At 51.3% G+C, this 11342-nt stretch overlaps 1 protein-coding gene across 1 annotated transcript in view; it reads right to left on the reverse strand.

The window, feature by feature from the left end:
* SHISAL1 (shisa like 1) overlaps window positions 1-9279 on the reverse strand; it is a 91486-nt gene extending 82207 nt beyond the window's left edge. Inside the window, exon 1 of the mRNA XM_063308287.1 lies at window positions 9189-9279. The gene's annotated coding sequence lies outside the window, so the exon portion shown is untranslated. The remainder of the gene's footprint in view (window positions 1-9188) is intronic.
* Between the last annotated feature and the right edge of the window lie 2063 nt (window positions 9280-11342).

Below are 11342 nucleotides of genomic sequence, written 5' to 3' on the forward strand. Positions count from 1 at the left end.
GCCCGGTCAGACCGGGTACGAATGAGTCAGGCTCCCCAGGAAAGCAGTGCGGGTGGTGGGGAAGCACAAACCGAGTTTCTAAAGCATTTTTTCATCTAGTCAAAAGATCCTTAATCTTTTGTAATGTAAATTAACGCTTTAATTGGTTTTATATTTGAATGCAGCTATGTTCTGAAAAGTAGTTCTTTGCAAACTCATCTAATGAATCCATTAGCAAATTTGTTCTGTTCAGAAATCTGGAATATATTCTTTCTTCGGCACTGTTATTGTACAGCTAAAGCTAGAACTGAGTCTCAGGGCTGATGAATTTTGACTGTTTGGGACCTGCTTGCAAGATGTCAGCTAACCAGACAAACTGTAAGCATTGCATTCATTCGCTGCAAAGGGGTTGTCTAAAAACATCTCTGCAGATGATGTACCGACTGTGTTTCAACCTCTGTGGTACATGCATAAAATTTCATGAATGTTACATGATGAACAAAAAGTTAAAGAAAAGCCATTTTTCAAATTACCCATTGTAGTCTGTACAGAGCTTCAATCAGGCTTGTAAATAGCTATTCAGAGCTTTTATAGGCTGGGAGAGACCTGGACACGATGAGAAGATGTTCCAGACCCATAATAAATCATAAAAAAAATTTCTGTTATTTCTTCATGTTATTACGAAGCTTTGAAAATGGTTACTAACATTTGCAAACTTATTTACAATTTCGCTTTACATGGACATCTGTCTTCCAATTGCTTCAATGTAAGGACACAGCTAAAGAATGCAAAAAAAGTTCTGCATGTTAATTAATTAGCATATACTATGCAAAGTACTCCCTATGCAAATTACTTACTTCCATTCGGACAGTACATAACGGCACAGTAAACACCTGCTGCTGCTACAGGGGTACTTCCTTGCTTAAGATACAGCACACCGATCCACAGACTGAATTATTACCCAATAGCATCATCGCTGAAGTTTTGATTCTTAAGGTGCAAGTTGAGTCTGCACAGATCCATTTTCCTCCCTGATATCAAATAAAACAAGTCAGAGCTTTCCTGACAAGCAAAACTTTATCTGCTATCTAGCACTATTCTAAAATCCCACCCACGAGAAACAACAAAAGGACAACCAGAATTTCTGGCTCATTCAACATTAGTCACCAGAGTGACTGAAAGAACACAATCGTATTCTGTGGAGTGGGGGAAGGATCCTGGAGACTGATTCTATCAAACACGCGACAGTATTTACTCTTCATGCCCTGCTGATAAAATTCCAGATCTATCTTGCTTGACCATTACAGTGAGGGAAATTTGGGCACTAAACCTCTGCCAGTCCATTAAGAATATATGTGAGGAATTTTTACTGCCAGACCGAGGGCTCATCCTAACAAGCACAAGACAGCTTGTTCGCCAGCATCCTTTTATTACAACGAAAGAATGCTCAGAGCAAATGCACACTACCCCTTAGGAGCAAGCTCATAAGGAACAAAAGCACAGTTCAGAATGTTCTCCCAACCTTGCCTGACCCTGAACAGCTAAACAAGGTCTAGCCCAGGTGGGAGACCCACAGAAACCCCATCCTTTCCTAAACTAAAGGTAAAGGTAAAGGTTTCCCTTGACATTAAGTCCAGTCGTGTCCGACTCTAGGGGGCGGTGCTCATCTCCGCTTCAAAGCCGAAGAGCCGGCGTTTGTCCGTAGACACTTCCTCCATGGTCATGTGGCTGGCAGAACGCCGTTACCTGCCTGCCGAAGCGGTGCCTATTAATCTACTCACATTTGCATGTTTTCGAACTGCTAGGTGGACAGGAGCTGGGACTAGCCACGGGAGCTCACCCCATCATGTGGATTTGAACCGCCAACCTTCCAGTCGGCAAGCTCAGCAGCTCAGCGGTTTAACCCACAGCACCAACTAGGAAGCCAAAAAATTGAAGTCTGGGAAGAAGGCAGCAGTGAGCCAAGTCGGTGGTGCTGCCAAGAAAGCTGCACAAATGCATCCTTTCCAATCACTAGCATTTGAGCTTGACTCAAGGGAGACTGCCTTTCAATCAACCCTTGCTTCTCTGGGGTGGATTAACACCATCTACAAGTTTTGCTTCACCCACTTTTATTGTCACTCTTTTCCAGCTAGAGCAGAAGATACTTCCTTATCAATTAGGGCTGCGCAGAGGCCTGGATTCGAAAGGCAAAATGCAATGGAACTGCGTGTGGCCCTGCTGGGAACACCCTGAGGGAACCTTATCTTTTCCTGGGATCAGGCATCAGGTGCAGAGGCAGGCACAGGAGCCCAGAAAAAGACACAGCTACTTCAAGGGGTTTCCACCAGATGCTAGGTACACCCAACTTACATTTTCACCTTCAAATCCACATGTCTGCCCAGTCTGGCTACTCTGCCTTCATCCTAAAACTCCATTATTTTGTTACTGCTCAGCAGCTGCACTTGGATGTCAGAGCCAGTCTGCCCTCCTCACTGCAATTTGTTCCACTATTCCTGCTCCACAGAGAACCTACGATGGAGCAGGGAAGCAGAAAAATTAAAAAACGAGACAGTGAATGCAATCTGCAGTTATTCTTCAGAACTGATTCAAAATGCACAGGAAATCTGAACTTCCATTTTAAGTCGCTCTTTCTGCATGGTCATTCAACAGTTTAAAAACTTGCCAGAAGCAGATTCAAAATTAAATTTCCTCTTTACAAAATGCAGAGCAATGGGAGAGGAACAAGGGGCGGTATGTCAGCCCAGAGTAACACTTTGCTTCTAGTTCCATGCCTGGTTTGTAAGGTAGAACATAAACCAGATGTAATGGTAGAGCAATATCTTTATGAAAGACCCAATTAAATACGTCACATAAATTAACTTTCCCCAACATCTGTCCTCCAGATGTGTTCAACTTCAACCCCATTATTCCCATCCTGAAAAAGAAATTATGGAAGTTGAAATATGGTTGCGTGCATGTCAAAGATTAGACAGGTAACTAGTTCCTAAAAATACTTTCCCCCCCCTCCTTATTTAGTTTAACATCTGGCTACACGAAGACTTCTTAGAAATGTAGACACATTTTATACAATTTAAGCAATCAGCTATTCCTGAAAGTATATGCCTTAAGATATCCGGAGTAAATGTACAGACTAAATTTAAATGACAAATGCCAACCACGAAGTTTAAAGTCTCTCCAGTTTCTGCAAGAACTCTCCCTGCCTAGCGTATCAATCCACCAAAAATAAAAATATAGAGCAGTGTTTCTCAACCTTGGCAAGTCTAAGATGTGTGGACGACTTCAATTGCCAGAATTCCCCAGCCAGCATGAGAAACATCGATATAGGGAACAGACAGTGGCAGATGGTCTCTCTTTTCCATGTCAGACAGAAGACAAATGAGATACCTGGAAGAAATCAGTGCAGGGGAGGAAGTAAGTCCTCTTCAGCTAGATAATCATGGTACCCCATTCATCTGTGTGACTATAAATATCAGGCACAGGCAGGATGATAACCAGAACAATTTTAGGGGTCACATTGTCATGGAAACACGTCTCCACTAATGAGCTCTCCAAGACACCAATGATTAAGAATGGCAAACATTGACTCATAAGTCAAATGTATGCAGAGCAGGCAGGCAGAGGTTTTGAGGGAGCACATAATTTTGCTAACCTTGCCACCCGAAAGGCAGAAAATAGCAGACATCATAACATTGGCTTGCTTTCTCTCCTTCAAGTCTGCCTGGGAGAAATATCCAAAACTTCTTAGCTTGGAGCAAGGGCTCTTTAAAAAGTGCTCAGGAGGAGGAGGAGAATTGTCACCAATTTCCTGCCCTTGTTTTCCACTTCCCACCCAGGGAAGGGGCTCAGTATTGCCCAACATCTTCGTTGGAAGAACAGACCACGTGTGGGCAGGGCTCCAACTGGGAGGGGGGGCAAGCGGGGCATGTGTCCCGGGGGGCGCTGTGCTGGGGGGGGCACCAAAATGAGTGCAGGGGCACCAAAGTGGATGCGGAATCCATATTTGCCCCAGGTGACACAGACCCTAGTTGCAGGCCTGCATGCGTGAGGCCTCTAATGAAACCTTCCAATGTTCTCCTTCCCTTGAAGACTGCTAGGTTGCAAATCCAAAGGGAAAAGGCCCTTCGGAGGGGAGGGGTCTTGACGTAACATCTGTTGGCAACTCGGTTGGCAGCTGCCTCTGTTCCTGTGATTGCACAGCTGCCTCTGCAGCTGGGAGGAAAGATGGCTGTGCATCAGGAGTCGCTGACAGGTTACTCGTGCAGGGGTTTCCTTCTGCACCAGCAGCTGCAATGCCTCTAGCTTTCAGCAGGACCTGCCCTGGAGAAAGGGGAGCCAACAGCTTGCTTCCATGCCACTCAATTCCCAAAAGCAGGGAGGCATGTAGTCCTTTGTTTGAAGGACTTAAAGGACAGCGTACCTGCAGCAGATTAAGTTCTCAGAGGCTTACTCATGCATGACACCAAAGGTCTGCTTCAGTGGGCAAGTTCTCCTGGGCCGTCTGTGGCTACTTCTGGCTGCTACTGAACGTGGGGCTGGGGCTGGACTCCTTGGGCACCTGTCCCTCGTGGGGAACATGCTGGAGGGCTCCCTCGGACGTCCCTCTACAGCTGCCTCTGTGCCCCAGCCAGGCTGTACCTGAGCCTGGGTTTAGCAGCCTTTCAGAAGAGGGCTATGCCTGGGTCCAGAAAGAGCCCAACCGAGAGGCAACAGAGGATCAGGGGGAGAGCCCAGGGCCCTGGTCGTCAGGCAGCTTGACAGGTGGCCAAATCTGCCATTCTAAGCGTTTGGCTAAACCAAGGCAACTTTAAGATGTGTGGACTTCAACTCCCAGAATTCCCCAGCCAGCAATGCTGGCTGGGGAATTCTGGGAGTTGAAGTCCACACATCTTAAAGTCACTGAGGTTGAGAAACACTGATTTAAAGGTTAAAACCAGCACTTTAAATTGTACCGAGAAGCTTATTGGTAACCATCATTGGGCCAGTAGCTACCAGCCCTTCAGCATAGCTGGCTGAGGAATTCTGGGAGATGGAAGTCCACCTATCTTAAAGTTGCCAAGGAAACACTGGGCTAAACTCACCATACCCCACAATGAAGAGAGGGACTGGTTATCTTCCCTCTGGGAGGGAACACAGGGTGGGCGTGGAAGCGATCCCCATTCCCCTTCTCCTGCCCAAATTTTGGGGCTCCTCACAATGGCTCTCAGAACCCCTACTGAGGGGAGCAAACACTCGCGCTGGACTGGGGGTACCTAGTTCAAACTCTTCTGCTCAGCCACGGAGCTCGTGGGAAGCTCAATCCTCTTTCCATTTATCTGGAAGCACACGTAAAGGAATTCCTGTCCTATGCATGCATTCTGGAAGCAGCCTGGGTGGTCCGGGTCGGCCGGCCTTCCGGCTTCTCAGGGTGTGGGGGAGATGGATGGACTCCGGTTGCTTTCAGAAGGGGAAAACAGCATCTGCAGAGCCGTCCCTATAATCCAGCCCCCCCCCCCCCGCAACATTCATTCCACCCAAGAGATGCTCTCTGCCAAAGGGTGGGGTGGAGAATTCATGTGTTCTCTGAAACTCTGCAGTACTGTAACCCCCTAAAATAATAAATGTTTCAGGGCAACCCCCCCCCCCACCCCCCGATGCATAGAATGGACAATTTCATTGGGGACAGACTTAAAGGAATTCTCTCTATTTTTGTATCAAATTGAGTTCAACTCCATATGTTCTTGGCAATAGTTAGAGGTTGTTTGCCTTGAAAAAACCCTTCTACTGGATCTTTTTTCAGCTTCCCAGTCAAAAAAGTCAAGATGGCGGCCACAATGGAATGATCAAAGCTCTACCTAACACAGACAAAAAATGGGCAGAGCTTCAATCACACAGTCATGGCCACCATCTTGACTTTTTTTACATCTATGAACCCTGGGATTTTTTCTGCTGGAAAATACTAATAAGATGTGGCACCATTTGTATTCTGAGCCCAGAAATCATTGGACATTTGCTGCCCCCGCATTACTTTCTCTTTCCACAGCCATCACCTTTCTTGCATCTCCAAACTAAAAGAAACATGGTTTTTATGAAAAACAAATTCCCACAGCCAAGGGCTGAACTGTTGCTTTTTTTTTTAATTGTATTTTTCAGTCTCCAAGGATGCGTGGCTAGTGAACCCCCAGCCTGGGTAAAGGCAAGTCTTTTTTCTCCTTCTGCTGGGAAAGTTTATCCTTGTTGACTCCACGGATGCTCTGGGGACACACAAGAGGGACCAAAGAAAGCTGCAGGTTGCCCATCCTTGAGATAAAATTGTATTAAGGAGCTCAGGGCTATCTCTCCATCAGTCAATGGAGTAACTCTCCAAAACCCAAACAGGATGGGACCAAATTTGGTACAGGGAAGACCTTTGCAAATGAAAAATCAAGACCAAACGCTGACTAGATCTGGCCAGGGACTGCAAAGAAAAAAATGTCAGAAAAATGCAACGCAAGGATACCGTAATGCAGAGCCACCCACCCCCCTGCAAAACCCATTTCAGTACTTGATTACACAGAAGAAAATACAGGGCCTCCTAGGGCCACTCCAGCTAAAGGGGGTGGAAAAAAAGAATCAAGAAACCAGGCTCTGCATGCCTCTTCTAAGTTGCTTAAGTGTGTTATTCATTTTGCTGGAAGACGTTTCAGGTAAGAAAGCTGTTTCCTGTGCACAGGAGCGGGTGGGGAGGGAGTGGAACCAGGTCTCAGGAGAAGGAGAAAGCTCTCCTTTGGGGCCCAGTGGGCTGGCTCAGGGCCAGCTGCTGGAGGTCCCCATTCCTGATGCCTGTTTTATGAATGTCAACCCCAGAAGTCAATAAAGAACACCCTGGTCTTTTCCCGCTAGCAGTCGAGCCCTGTTCAGGGGCTACCAAATGTGTTCCCAGCACATCAGCCAGGGGTGGGGTCAAAAAAGGCAAGATGGGGGCTACATGCATTGCATGCCCCCTTCCCTGAATTAACCAGCCCCTTTATCTTTACTTGTAGGGCAGGCAATGCTTCTAGTCCGCTGGAAAGGTGCTTCAGTGATGGGAACGAAGCACAAAAGGACAGAGCGATTCCATTGGCTGGTTTGCTGAGCACGGAGCTGTCCGAGGACTCTTTTAGCCTAACTGGCTGGCCAGCCTGTTGGTGAATCCCTGTTTCACTCAAACCCATCCAACTGAGCAGAGTAAACCACAGTTGGCAATTACATCCTGAAACCCCAGTCACAGGCTGCCATGCACCATGTACAGAAAGGCCAAAGGGAGTGGGAGTAAAATTTGTCCTTTCTAACCCCGCAACTTCCAATCTGACTCCCAGCATTTGCAGACCAGGCAAAGGCCACGCTAGTTAAGAATTTACGGGCACTGTAGTTCCTCTAGAGAGCACTAGCTCGGGGGGAATGTGTGCCTAAGACTATGGTGCTTTTGGTGCACCATAATTTTTCATGTCTTATCCCTTCTCAAGCCCATAATGCATTTAAAAAATTTTTTTTTTTAAATCCATTAAAAGTTTACCAATGTTTGATGCAACTGAATGACCTGACCAGAGTTAGATTCTGGGTAACTCTTCCAGGGTGCCCACAGGAGAAGTCAAAAAGGTCAAGATGGTGGTCATAATCGCGCAATCGAAGCCCCACCCATTTTCCATGCTGCACAACACACACAACGCAGAAGGGTTTGATTGTGGGTGCCGTCTTTACTCTTTTGACCTCCCCTGCCATTCACTACTTGTCCCCTTCACAGCCACTCCCTTTTACTCCAACCCCTGCAAATTCGGGGACGCCAGGCGTGCTCCAGGTCTAGGAGACACTCTGAGCATCAGCCTGCCAGAGTTGCCCCGCCCCCCATCATCCAAGGCAAGGCTTCCTTATGCCTTACAACTTCACCCACCCCAGATGTGGGTGCAAGCAGCAGCGTGCAAACTTGTCAACCTCCAGGGAAAGCCTGCTGCCAAAACCTCCCTGTCCACGCCATATTAACACACAGACACACACGCACAGAGGGTGCTGGTTACAATTTCCTTGCCCCAGATCTTTTCCAGTTGCCAAGAATGAATTCAGTCAGCCAGACTTCACAAGGTACCTGTTATAGGAGGACAGCTGTACCAGCGACCGCAGCCAACAACCGCCAGCCGTCTGGTCTCACCTTTTCAGGCTGAAGCGCGCCAGCTTTGGCGAACTCCCGGAGTCCGCCAGATTTTTGTAAGTCGCCCGGACAAAGCAGGCGGGCGGACGGGCGGACGCGGGATCCCTCCGCCGCGCGTTGGGGGGTCTCCGCCCAGTGAACGGGGCGGGCAGCGCCCTCTTCCCCCCCGCGCCCCAGTCGCCCGGCTGACCTTCCGGCGGCCGAGCCGGCCTCTAGCGGCATCCCAGCCCCAACTATCCCCGCAGGCAGCGGGAGAGCGGGGCGGGGAGGCTCCGCTAAACTTTCCGCCCCGTCTGCGAGGCGCGGACCCGCTTTCCGCGCCCGGGGCGGTCGGGCCGGAGCAGCGGCTGGTGGAGGTCGCCCCCTGCCCTACCTGGCCCCGGCGTCGCTTCCACCTGGGGCCGCGGAGCGCGCGCGCCCTGACTCGGGGCGGAGCGGGGCAGAAGGCCTGGGGACCCCCGCCCGGCGCCGCCGCCCCTCCCCGCGCCGCCCGTCCCGGGAGCCCCTCGGCGCCTCCGGGCAGCGCGAGCCACTCCCCCGCGGGGCCCCCTCGCGCGAGGCGGGGCCGGGGCGCTGCCCGAGCCGCCAGCGGAGCGCCGCTCTCCGGCCTCTGCGGGGAAGCGCGGATTTCTTCGCGCGCCGCCGGTGCCTCTTCGCTCCCGGGCGGGGAAGACCGGAGAGAACGACTACTGCTCCGTTCACCAACGCAGGCGCGCGTGTTTTTATAACGAAATGGTTCCTGGAGCGCATCAGCCCCCCTCAGGCGTCTCCAGTCTGCTCCCACAACACCCCTGCGAGGTAGGCTGGGCCGGGCAGGGGCGGCGGACGGCGCGGGCGAGTTTCCCGGCGCTCGGTGGCTGCAGCCCTCGCCCGCCTCCCGCGAAAGGGCGCCCGCGCCCGGCTCTTCCCGCAACCTCTCCGGGAAGCGGCAGCCCGCGAGGGGGGGGGGTCCTTCCCAACTCGGCGCACGCCAGAGGCCCCGCCCGGCGAGGGAGGAAGGGGGCCGCGGGGGCGGCCAGGCGGGGGCGGCGGAGGGGAGGGGAGGGGGACGGCGGGGGTCACCCACCTGAGCGGCGATCCGGTCCCCCCGCGGGCAGCGCCGGGGCCAGCGAGCAGCGCATCACCGCCGGCGAGCGAGCGAGCGAGGCGCGCGACTGGCCCTCCCACCGCCCGGCCGCTTTTCAGCCGGCTCCTGCCGAGGGCGGATCGGGGGCCCTCCCCGCGCGGGCAAAGCGACGCCCCCGCCCCCCCGCGCCCGAGCCAGCCGGAGGGGTGGGGAGAGGGCGGGGCGGGAGGAGGGGCGCGGCGCGGCAGCGGAGGAAGCGGGCAGTCGCCGCCGCCGCTCGGGCGGCGGGGAAGCCCCGGGGGGAGGGGGCTCGTCCCGGCGTCTGGTGGGAGGGGGCGGCCCGCTCTCCCCGCCGCCGCATGCGAGGAGAGCCGCCCGCGGCCCCAGCGGGACTTACTTTCCGAAGCCGCCTCCCCGACCGCGGACGACGGCAGGGCTGAACTCCGAGTTGGTTGGCGGTCAGCCCGCGGAAGAACGCCGCCAGCGCCGGGGCCAGAGGCGTTTCCTCGGGAGCAGCCCCGCCGGGCTCTCGCCGCTGCCTCCCGGCGCGGGGACGGACGCGCCTCCGCCCAGCGAAGCCGCCCCGGCGCTCCCGCGGCCGATCGGGACTGACCAGCGCGCCGGGCGGGGTCCCCTGTCCGCTCCGAAGGGGCCCCGCGAGTTGAAGGGACTCCGCGCAGGGGCTGCAGCCTCCCCGCGACCTTCAAGAGGCGAGCGAGCCCCGGCACGCTCGAGACCGGCGTGCCCGGCGGCCCTTCCAAGTTTGGCTAGCCACAGTTCTGTGCCAGCTCGGCGGAAAGCGAGAGACCCGCGGGAGGGGAGCGCTTGGTGAGGATGGCGGGCTGGGAGAGAGCCCGCGGAGTCCCAGTTTGCCTTTTCTAGCAAAGCGTTTCTTGTCAAGGGCCTTTGGGCTGCCCCCGGCTGCTTCCCAGTAGTTCTAAAGGGGCTCCATCCAGCTGCTTTGCTTTGCAGACATATAAAAGTATGTACATTTACATAATGCCATTCTTTGTGTACATGTTACATGTTATATTTGGGTGTGTAAAAATTAATTACAGTTACATTTGGCCAGGAAATGAGAGGCCTGCTGAAGCTGCCTGCCAATTCAAATTCTGTGATGTAAAGTCTTCCCTTGGGTTTAATAGAAACTTTCTAAATATAAAAGTCATTTAAATGTTCATGAGAAATAATTATTCTCTTTCTCCTCTGCTTTCTAAATTGAACCCTCCTGTTATTTTCACAATGACCCTTGGGATCAGCGGTATATCTTAGCTCCAGGGAACTCTTAACTGGACATGCTTTGGAGAAGTCACAACCCTTTAAGAAGCAATGATGTTTTTTTTTTAATAGTAAATTTTATTAGGTTTCAAGAGAAGAATAAAAACTACAACCCCCCCAAAAAAACTACAAAGAAAGGGGAAAAAAACTTAAAAAGTGCGGAAACACAAGCGAAAGATTTTTCAAATTTACAGAAAGATGTGGCTTCCGACTTTTAACAGCAAGGATATACAAAAATTTCCATAATCTCTTACTCAATATTAAACTAAAACATCACATTATTTCTGTAAGTTGTTCCACTTCAGTAAAGATAAAGGTTTCCCTTGACATTAAGTCCAATCGTGTCCGACTCTAGGGGGCGGTGCTCATCTCCGTTTCAAAGCCAAAGAGCCGGCGTTTGTCCGTAGACACTTCCGTGGTCATGTGGCCGGCATGACTAAACAGAACGCCGTTACCTGCCAGCTGAAGTGGTACCTATTAATCTACTCAGATTTGCATGTTTTTGACTGCTAGGTGGGCAGGAGCTGGGACTAGCAACGGGAGCTCACCCAGTCACACGGATTCGAACCGCCAACCTTCCGATCGGCAAGCTCAGCAGCTCAGCGGTTTAACCCGCAGCACCACCGTGTCCCTTTGTTCCACTTTAACACATAATAAATAAAAATCACTAAGTACAGTTACTCCTCCCCCTTCCATATAAACCTCCTAAACATCTTTCTCCCCTCCAAAAGATAAAACATATTTAATTATTCTATACATTTCTGTCTACTATAATAGGAAGTAAATTAAAAAGCACATAAGTTGTCTGCTATTATACTTGACAATACAACAATTTTAATAATCCCAATCTTAATAAACCCAAAAAACAAAGAGAAT

This window comes from Candoia aspera, chromosome 7 (assembly GCF_035149785.1).
Source record: "Candoia aspera isolate rCanAsp1 chromosome 7, rCanAsp1.hap2, whole genome shotgun sequence".
Taxonomy (NCBI): Eukaryota; Metazoa; Chordata; class Lepidosauria; order Squamata; family Boidae; genus Candoia; species Candoia aspera.